We start from the raw sequence: 10,606 nt of genomic DNA, 5'->3' as shown, positions 1-10,606 counted from the left end.
TCGTAATCAAACTTATGCTGAACAATAATCACAAATATTAAATGAAATCATTAAGTGCTTTTCCACAAACTCAAGGTATAGATTCACAAATTCAATTCATGTATCATTTTTAAAATTCATCATTGCCCAGTTTGGCTGAATTGTTATATTCCGACTTCACGTCGCCTTTCTACCTTTGTAATTGTGCAGTTCTCTGGTTCTTTGGTCAATCTTCCATGTTCTATATACATCTGTTCTCCATTCAGTAGCAATAAGCCGTTTGCGGTGATCTGTTTTCTCAGAAAAAAAGTGATATTTTTCCAAGGGAAATGCTGCACTAGTGCTCTTTTGTAATTAACTGAAACCAGAAGGAGGCATAAATTGCACACAAAAAAATTGTTATAGTTATGAAGGGTGATTAATGGATGGGAAGTCTAAATTAAGCATTTCAATATCCCGATAAATAACAATTCTTTGCAAACAAATTATAAACTTAATCATGGCAATTTAAAGTTGAGATAACTTTGCAAAAGCTTTAAGATGTAGTGAAACATCCTTACAATGCTTGAATTTAAAAACTTTAATGCATGTTTGATGTGCCACTGTTGAAAGAACCCATTCATCATTGCTCGTGAAACAGTCATCAACTTCCACTGACTTGCAAACCAATAATAAACTGTTCTGTAACTTTTCTATATGTATCTTCTATGGCATAAATTATACACCTTTTTCATCTGTATACAGGGTACCTTTTTGTATCGTGAATCAATCTTAATCAGTACATTACATTGTCTTAAGAGTTCCCAGTGATAAGATATTTGTCTTTTATCTGAATTCAGACTTTTTAAAGTCCACCTGGTAATACAAATTACTGTACTTTTTTCAAAACTAAATAAGTCATGGTCTTTGACCTACTTCTCCAGCACAGAGGATACTGCTCTCAAAAAGCTCCTAGGAATATTTAACTCAAAGGGTGATCAAACTGGGGAAATGCCATCATTTCAATGTACGTTTTATACCTCCTAAGATACTGGATCCCACTTTCAGATTTGTTTTGTCAACGGTGACCCTCGCCCCTGATTTATCCAGTTAACTTTAATCTTGTTAATGGCATAAATAAGACCCCTTTTCATCTGTATTTAGGGTAAACTTTCGTGAAATAATCTTAGAGGAGCCCATTACATTGTCTTTAGAGTACTTCCAATGCTTAACCCCCCCCAAAAAAAAGGCATTTGTGGAATGTGGAATCGTACCCTCAGCCAATGCTGTCACTGCCATAGTTTCAATATGCATCAAAATATCTGGATCCCAGTTTCGAACTTTCTTCCAATTCTTATCCCCCCACCCCCTAACTAAAAAAGCATCTGGATTATGGAATTGTAACTCCAGCTTACCCATGTGGGGTGCCAGCCACTTTATTTATTTCATTTTTGGGGTCCTTTCCATCAATATTTTGCCTATGATCACTCATGGATGGTTTATCACCGGAGTGTCTGACGCTGACCATTTGTGGGAAAGACACCTGTCCAAATGTCTGAACCCTGTACATTACTTGTCATGGACCTTCAAGTTTATATAAACCTGTCGAAGTTGAAGGGGGCTGCAGTTTGCAGACAACTGGCCTGCCGATAGTCAGTCAATAAGGGGATTGTAGACCTATTACCGTAATGGTTTAGGTCTATATGTAGCTTATTAAGCGGTTTGTTTTGAGTAATAATTTGATAATTTTGAGCTATTTGGGTTATTTTTTTTACGAGGGGCATGACTTTCGTTTGACCTCCATGTGACATACTTTTGCGCACATTTTGAAATAGACCACTGTTGAGCTATTTTATTGGTGTTTGATCAAATATGAAATACTTTTTAAAAGCATGTGATGATTTTTGATCCATCCACAAATCCATTTTATTGGGCAACCTCAAGTAATAGTGCCCAAGTGTACAGAAAGCTGCTTAGTTAACCGAGTTCTGCTAAGTACAGAACTTAGCAGAACTATTTGCTTAGCAGTAATTACCAGACCCTACAGAATAGTTTCACACACGGCTTGTGGCTGGTTCCATGTCAGTTATTGCCCAGCAACAATATTGGGTTGTATAAGAATATTTTCTGCATGGTGAGCAGTCTGATTTTGTGTTTTTTCTATCAAGTTGAATTCGAAATTGCTTAAAGAAAATATTGGTTAATGTAAACTGTGTGGATGGAACATTCAATTGAATTATTTCTCATTTTTTGTGTGAGAAGAAAATGGTGTGAGTGGTCAAATATATCAAAAATTTTAAGCAAATTTAAACTCTGCAAATTTAAATTTTGGTGGATTGTGCTTTTTTGTAACTGGCACGTAGACACCAATGTCACCGACTCTACTCAGCCACACCACTTGTTTGATCATTGGAATGCAAGTTAAGTGTCCCCTCTACCCCACCCCCACTGGATCCCTTCCTCAAAGGAAACATTAATATAAAAAAGTTGACAGTTTTGGCAAAGATGTTCGTGACAAACCATCATAAAACGTCGGGCCATTTGACCCTGGCAATGATCACGGCACCCCCAAGCCATCTGATACTATAAAGGCTGTCCTCTGTTCCATAGCACATGATTTAGTCTTCATATTTTCTTCTTTATTCCTCTTGCCTGTCCCTTAAACAGCTGTGGGACACTTGTCATAAATCTTTGCAGAAAAGATGGCCTTTTTGGGCCAAAATATATGACTTACTACCTGTAAGCATAACTTGGATAATATTGGACGGCTCACTTGCAGTTTAGTGGTGAGTCTGTTTTCACATTCCTCTATTTTCTTGTGGCTGTTTCTTGTAAGTCCATGCTTCATTGTGAAGTTGGCCTATATGCTGTAGTTCTCCTCTTTCTTATAAAGGCAAACATCTGTAACAATATTTTTGTTGGGGTTGTTGTATATTAATTATTGCCTCTTTTGGTTAATAGTTACAATTTCCAATGAACAACCTGAAGTTATAAGTAAGATTCATTTTTCTTAGCCTTTTTTATCGATTTCAAAGTTCCTTCCTAAGCACTGCTTAACTTTGGAACTCCTTACACTGCCTCTTCCTTTTCCACTAAGTGTAATTCATCCCAGCTTAAACTTAGACACATTACTCTTATCTTTCTTCTGTTGGATTGCCTCCCCTCTCCCTTTCTCTCTTCCCCTCATTTCCTGGGTCAAGAAAGAGATTGAGCATTTTTTCAATAGTTGTGCAAATCCTTACCATACTATACAAACCTATCACATTCCCTGATTACTTCTGAACATATGACTCCATCAAACTTCACCAACAAACATTTCGGGTCAAAAAAAGAGGTGGAGTTAATGACTCCTCCATTCACTGATTTTGTTTCCCATCACCAGACAAAATTCCTCACACATATTATTTTTTTTCCTTTTCTATTGGTACTTTGCCATTCCAGCATAATTTAAGTCCTACAAATGCTTCTGTAAGATTGTGATTATTCATGGAGAGGCTAGGCTGTACTTTATTTTGTGCTTCTAGGGGGCTTTATATCAGGAGGGGATATAGTTAGAGTCTTGGTATGTAGACAGGCTTACTCAAGGCGACGACGGCCAGTGGCTCCACGTTCAGTGTTTTTCCTTCTTAAAATAGTCCCTGAGAGGGATTTGCTTTGGGGGGAAATCCTGGTGTCATGTCCGACTGGGGAATTCGGTTTGCAGTGGACCGTTAAAGCTGTTTGAGTTAAGAACTGCATTAAATCTGTCAGGTTTTGGGAGTTTTGGTTCCTTGAAATGTCGGGGTCTTGTGTGGAGGATGGTGACAGTTGTGTTTGGGGTTTTTGGGAGCACATTTTGTGCATGAACCTCATGAAGCAGATGTTTGTTATACTATGTATGTGTGTACTTTCCCAGTCCTGTTGGTTAAAAACATTTGTGTAGGAGTTAAGCCTGCTTATGCTTATTCTTATGATTTGTGAACTTGTTAGTGATTTATTTGCTGGGGTTTTTATGTTTTCAGGATATTTCATTGACCTTCTGTCCAGTCCTGTCACCTTTCATACTCTTTTGCCACAACATCGAGACTCGGTTCTTTTTTATGATAAAACCTGTAGGCCTGGATTGATATCAGGGTTGGAGTAAAGAGTCTTTAAAAATATAACATCCAATTTTTCGGGAGCTTCGTCTTCAGACCATAGGGATATTGCTGTACAGTTATAATGGTTTTTCAATTGTTGTATAATCCCACCCATGCAATGAGAATGTAGGCCTAAATCTCAATACCAACATGGGGAAAATAGTAAATAGAGTAGGGGTGTAATTTGGAAAGTTACACCTATATGTATACAAAGGCAGGTTACAAGTCACATCTCCAGACCATGATGAACTTGCTGTCCAGTTGTCAGGATTTTGTTGGCAGGATTTTCTCATGTTTGTATAATCTCACCCATGCAATGAGAATGTTAAATATCAACACCAAAAATGGGGACAAAGTAGTCTGGAAAGTTCTATCTATACATACATGTTACAAGTCAGAAAAAAATGTGTTGTATGCTAATAGTACTTGAGATCATTACCTTTTGGCTAGTAAAACCATAGAGGAATTATGGTAAAACTTGCTGCTTAGTATATGGCTATGCAATTTAATTCAGTTTTGTACCTGATAACAAGAATGTGCTAATACAATTGGTACTGAAAGAGCTTTAAGCAAATAATTGCTATTGGTGAACACTCACTATATAAAGGGTTAAAGGTCCAAATCTAGTCAATAATTTTCTTAAGACAAATGCTTGATGATGCCCTGATGGAATAGTTTCTTTCTATGACTTCATCTCCAAAACATACCCTCCCCATCATCACATCTGGCACTTCACACAAATTAAACTTGCCTTTTGTGTTTCAAACTCTTGGAGCCGAACTTCACACAAATAAACTTGCCTTTTGTGTTTTTCAAAATCTATTTTGGAGCCAAACTTATAAAGGCAGACGTCAAAATTGATTCCACAGCCACTAGGCGGTGCAAGTATAGGAGCTGATAGTAAGCTGTCATCTTCCATCGTTCACCCTCTCCTTAAACCCTCATTATTACCACCCACTCGCATAACACTCCTGGCACCATCGGGAGACGGTGGTCGGGTTGGCAGAGTGGTTCTTCAGATGTGGGGAATGGTACAGGGATCAATGAATGTATGGTTTAACAGTTTGGGGGTTCTCTGGGTGGCTGGTAGGATGGTAGGATAGCTACAGTCTTTAACTCACTGACTACAGCTCTTAACTCACTGACTATGGGCTCCTCCTTGTAAACTAATCAACATCTGTTTTTGAAATTGTGGTTCAAAGTCAGATGGTTTTATTTTAAGGTAGATTATGAAGAGTCTGTGAAATCCAGATTTTGTGATGGTATCTGGTCATATCATTTGGTACAGTTTATGGCTCTGTATGGGATGTTCAGGTTTTTGGGCTACAGTAACCATGTTGTGATGAATTTCCTATAGCAATGCCTGACATTGGGTCCCCCCCCCCCTTACAACAATCACCCTCAAAAAGAGGTAAAGTTGCTTGGAAAGTTTCTTTAAGAAATAGGCGAGTAATGTTATTTTGCATAGTCACATGCTGGCGGGGTGGTCTCCTCTGATATGGGGACATTTTTTTGACTTAAATAAAGCAAGGACTCATGGAAGCTTACCCATTTACCACCCATCACATGACCCCTCTCCACCCCCTATTTGACCTGACACCACCCCCTTTACTTACCCATTTACCACCCATCACATGACCCCTCTCCACCCCCTATTTGACCTGACACCACCCCCTTTACTTACCCATTTACCACCCATCACATGACCCCTCTCCACCCCCTATTTGACCTGACACCACCCGTTTACTTACCCATTTACCACCCATCACATGACCCCTCTCCACCCCCTATTTGACCTGACACCACCCCCTTTACTTACCCATTTACCACCCATCACATGACCCCTCTCCACCCCCTATTTGACCTGACACCACCCCCTTTACTTACCCATTTACCACCCATCACATGACCCCTCTCCACCCCCTATTTGACCTGACACCACCCCTTTACTTACCCATTTACCACCCATCACATGACCCCTCTCCACCCCCTATTTGACCTGACACCACCCCCTTTACTTACCCATTTACCACCCATCACATGACCCTTCTCCACCCCCTATTTGACCTGACACTGCCTCTTTACCTTCCTTCCTGACCCTAAGATTTATTATGCGGAAGCTATAACAACTCATTGTGTCCCTTAGTTTTTGAACAAAATTACATTCTGTTTTGTTACTGACATGCTGTGTGGGAAATACAAGATTGTTCTGTACTTTTGGGGCACATACAAGTGAAAATACATAGTTCATGTAAGATTCACTTTTTGATTATTTATTTATTTTAATTTTAAATCGTTAGACTTTTACACAAAGAATACAGGCTGAACAGGGGCTACCAAGGTTATACACAAGTAAAAATGTCATCTCAAAACCCCCTCTAATGATAAAAATATTATTACCACCATCACTTTAAAAAAAAAAGGAAAAGGAATTGTTTTACCTGTTCCTTCCAATCAATCAAAGATAATAAATTGACTCTTCACTTGACAGAAACAAAATATCATTACTCCAGGCTCCTTGCATAAATTTTCCAAATTAATCTGCGACTATAGCCGGGAAGTATTTGGCCTTAAGCATTGAGGCTACTATTCTTACACATCAGAACCACATTCAAGAAATGCTTGTCATGATAAGCATTTCAGTGGTGTAGTACTATTTACAGTTCAGTATTTGTGGAAGCAACATTTTCATTCATGAGGTATGCCATTTATGTTTAGTTTTGTTTTATGATATAAATCAGCTTGACAAATGTAAACCCTTACTATGTCAGACCGAGTGCGATACAGCGGTTAAATATTTAAAATAGCTTTATGTGTTACTCAGATCTGTTTTATTTATTTATTTGTTTTCCCTTTAAAATAATGACTGCGTCAGAATATTTGACTGTTTTTGTTTGAAAAGACCCAAGGATTTCAGCTATTTTTCTGTAATCCCTTTTATTTATACATTTATTCATTTTTTTCACTTTTTCATTTTTTTCCCTTCAAATTAATTAGCGACTGACAATTTTTGTTAATAATTTGTTGAAAAGGCCCAAGGATGCTAGCTATTAAATCTGGATGTTCGTTTATACAATTTTTTTTTTGAATATATATAAAGAGGTGGAGCCCAGATTTTGTTTGTATTCACAATTTACTGACTGCATAAACAAGACTTGTATATATTGTTGAAAAAGGTACAGCATATCTCAATATTGTTGCTTTATTTTTTACTTATTTATTACCAAAAAAACATCAATTATTTTAGGGTTACTCAGTTTGTTTTCATGAAACATCTCAAATTATCTTTGGAAACTCTACATATTTTTTATTTTTGTACCTCAAATATGAATTCATTATTTACAAAGTTACTGTTATTGTAAAGAAAATACAAAATATTAATATGACTTCTTGACCTTTGGCAGGCATATTGATAGTTATAAACATTTATACAGATATTGTGTCAAATTATGAGCCGGTGTGTTTTTCCATTTCTGGTGATGAGCATTAATTGGTGGTTTATTTAGATTTAACTGAGTTCGATAGGTGCCATGTTTATTAGAAGTTTAGATAGAATACTTTGTATTGTTCCTATGAAACCTGCAAAAATTACAAGGGAACTAAGTCACAAGCAATAATATGCAGCCATGACATTTTGGAGTAGTAATCGTTTGTTGTTATTGAGTTTATCTTATATCTGCTTAGCAAGTTTGTATTCTCTTTTGTACATGATGGTATCAATTTCTATCAAGGTTCATTTAACACTGTTCATTTGTACATAGGTGAAAGCTATTGGTAATCATTTTATTTACTATACTATAGTTCATATTTTGGTATTCGAAAATTAAGTACTATACACGAACTGTGTTGAAGTAGTTCAGAAAGTATGGTATTTGTTTCAATGTGTGTTATAAGAAAGATATATAAAAATGTATTATCCAAAGTATATTTCTACTTGTATTCATTCATAGGGTACTCTGTAGCTCAAACGTGTACAACTTTCCATAGTTTTGATGTGTGTGTGTGTTTATATTGAAATAGTATATTATAAGAAAAATATCATATGCAGTTTGTATTTTTGTACCAGTTATTACAGGAAGTATTCCATTGAAGGTGTTGTGTGATGTAATAACATTTGAAGAATCAATTTATATGTTTTTATTGTTATTGAACCAGGCAAGTTTGTCTTTTGTAGAAGTCCCTAAAGTTTCATTGTTGTAGATTTCCTCAGTAGGCCTATATTCCAATACGGATTTATTGAGAAATCTTGCAACAAAGAGCAGAATATTATTGTGTATCACTCTTGATCGTAGGGAAGGGGTCGTTACACTTGGGTTAACCCTTCCACCGAAGGTGGTTTTTTCTGTCTAATTAATAATAGAGAAACAGAAAACGGGATTTGACAAAATGTGATTAAACAGTGTGTTTCCGAGAAGGGTTTCTTGATGACAGGGACATTGGGTGTGCGATCAAAAAGTGTGTATATTTTGAGAGTTAGTAGGTATTCATGTAAATTCCAGTTTACTCTTTATTGTCTAACAATCATTTTGATTTATGTGTTCTATACAGGGTATTGGTTCTTTTTACGCCAAAGAAGCAATAAACATGCCCCAAATTATTTTCTACTTAAAAGTTGAATGATGTTCAGTACATGTATTGTTTTGGGTCGTTGCCACTCGTGTTTTCCCCGTCTGTTAAATTTTCCCCGGATCTTAATTACGAAAACCTTTAGTTCTGGTTATAGTATGTTTTAAACGTGAACTCGGGTTGTGTTCTAGTTAGATGACTTCTTGTCGATGGCAATCATACTGTCTCTGGTACTGAGTTGAGCGGTTGTCTTACCTGTTGGGTAGAATGACTTCTTGTCGATGGCAATCATACTGTCTCTGGTACTGAATTGAGCGGTTGTCTTACCAGTTAGGTAGAATGACTTGTTGTCGATGGCAATCATACTGTCTCTGGTACTGAATTGAGCGGTTGTCTTACCAGTTAGGTAGAATGACTTGTTGTCGATGGCAATCATACTGTCTCTGGTACTGAGTTGAGCGGTTGTCTTACCTGTTAGGTAGAATGACTTGTTGTCGATGGCAATCATACTGTCTCTGGTACTGAATTGAGCGGTTGTCTTACCTGTTAGGTAGAATGACTTGTTGTCGATGGCAATCATACTGTCTCTGGTACTGACTTGAGCGGTTGTCTTACCAGTTAGTGGCCAAGAGCATGATACTCAAGTTCTGATGGCTGGGGTTCGAATCTCCTCATGACACTTTAAGTGTCTTGGAGCCCCTACATTCAGGAGTTAAACTAAATGGGTACAAAATGTGCACCGATTTGACAGGTGATGGATACTCCTGAGGAGTTGTGATGGTTCAGGAGAGCTTAAGGCCGAATGCCGGCCAAGCCAGTCCACCTTATAATAATCCTTATCCCCTTCCAGCCATCCATCCATGTATCTTCAACCACTTCGTCGTACGTCCTTTACTTTCGACAACAATCATCCCTTTCTTCATCCCCGTTTCTGTTTTCCATCGATCCTTTGCCCTTTCGGAATTTCTCCTCAATCTTTTCCCCGCTGCTCTCTCCATTCCCACCTCTTGTTTATGCATCCTCTACGCATCCGATATCCACCCTATGTCCCCTTCATCTTGTCACCTTCACTCGTTATCCCACGTACCCTTTGATAACCACCCCATCCCCTTCGTTCGTCTATTTCCACCCTTTCTCAATCTCATACACCCACTCTCTTTCTATTCCTCTATCTTCATCACCCGTTATCCATGTCTACTCATTATCCATGTCTACACCATCGTATGTCCCCTCAATCCTCCCCTTCTGTTCCAATACACACCCCTTCATTCTTCTTTCACCCATTTCCTTCGACATCTTATCCTTAGATTACCACCCCTGTCCCCTTCCTTCATCCATGCCAATCTTTTCCCCATCAGCATCTTCATCCGCCATCCAACATCTTTCACATCCTCCTTAATATATCCTCATCCCTAACATTTGTTGTCCTTTTTCGTTATTTGTAACCCAAATTTCCCTATTATACTTTAAACCCCCTCAACATCTCTCCCCCTTTCATTTGTGTGAATACCATTTTGAAGCCTTCATCTTCTTCTCTTTCATTTTCTTTCTTGCTCCTCATTTCCCGTATCTTTCATTCAATTTCCCCCATATGATCCAATCCCTAATACCTCCTAACCGCAACCAGACATCACCTCATACCTCTTCCCTTCCTCATCCCAGTCCCACGTCCCTCTCAAAGGTTCCTCCGGCCGTGAACCCCCTCCCGAACCACCGCTTTCCAACCCACCTTATATGACGTCTATTCATCTATTAATTAAGACAAATTAAACCCCGTCATATTGTGTTCCAGTCAGTCCAACAACCGCTCATTAGTGTTGCTCTTTTCTGTATTCCAATCATTTTCCCATTTTCATCCGTAACGAACGCACAAATAATCACCTGTTATAGTGTGACGCAATCGGGCAGGACATTTCAATCAGTGCTTATACGTTATAGGCGCAACCCCGTATTAAGTGATCGAG

General features: G+C 38.1%; 1 long non-coding RNA gene across 1 annotated transcript; it reads right to left on the bottom strand.

Annotated features, from left to right (window-relative positions):
* Window positions 1-3,930: 3,930 nt before the first annotated feature.
* Window positions 3,931-8,681, bottom strand: LOC117300015. Its single transcript, XR_004520133.1, has 2 exons — window positions 6,144-8,681; window positions 3,931-6,008 (listed from the first exon to the last, which is right to left on the bottom strand). It is a non-coding gene; the product is annotated as an uncharacterized LOC117300015 (long non-coding RNA).
* Window positions 8,682-10,606: the final 1,925 nt, after the last annotated feature.

The sequence above is a fragment of the Asterias rubens genome, chromosome 1, assembly GCF_902459465.1.
Source record: "Asterias rubens chromosome 1, eAstRub1.3, whole genome shotgun sequence".
Taxonomy (NCBI): domain Eukaryota; kingdom Metazoa; phylum Echinodermata; class Asteroidea; order Forcipulatida; family Asteriidae; genus Asterias; species Asterias rubens.
The sequence above is the reverse complement of the archived record's forward strand: the minus strand, read 5'-3'. Positions and strand labels throughout refer to the sequence as shown.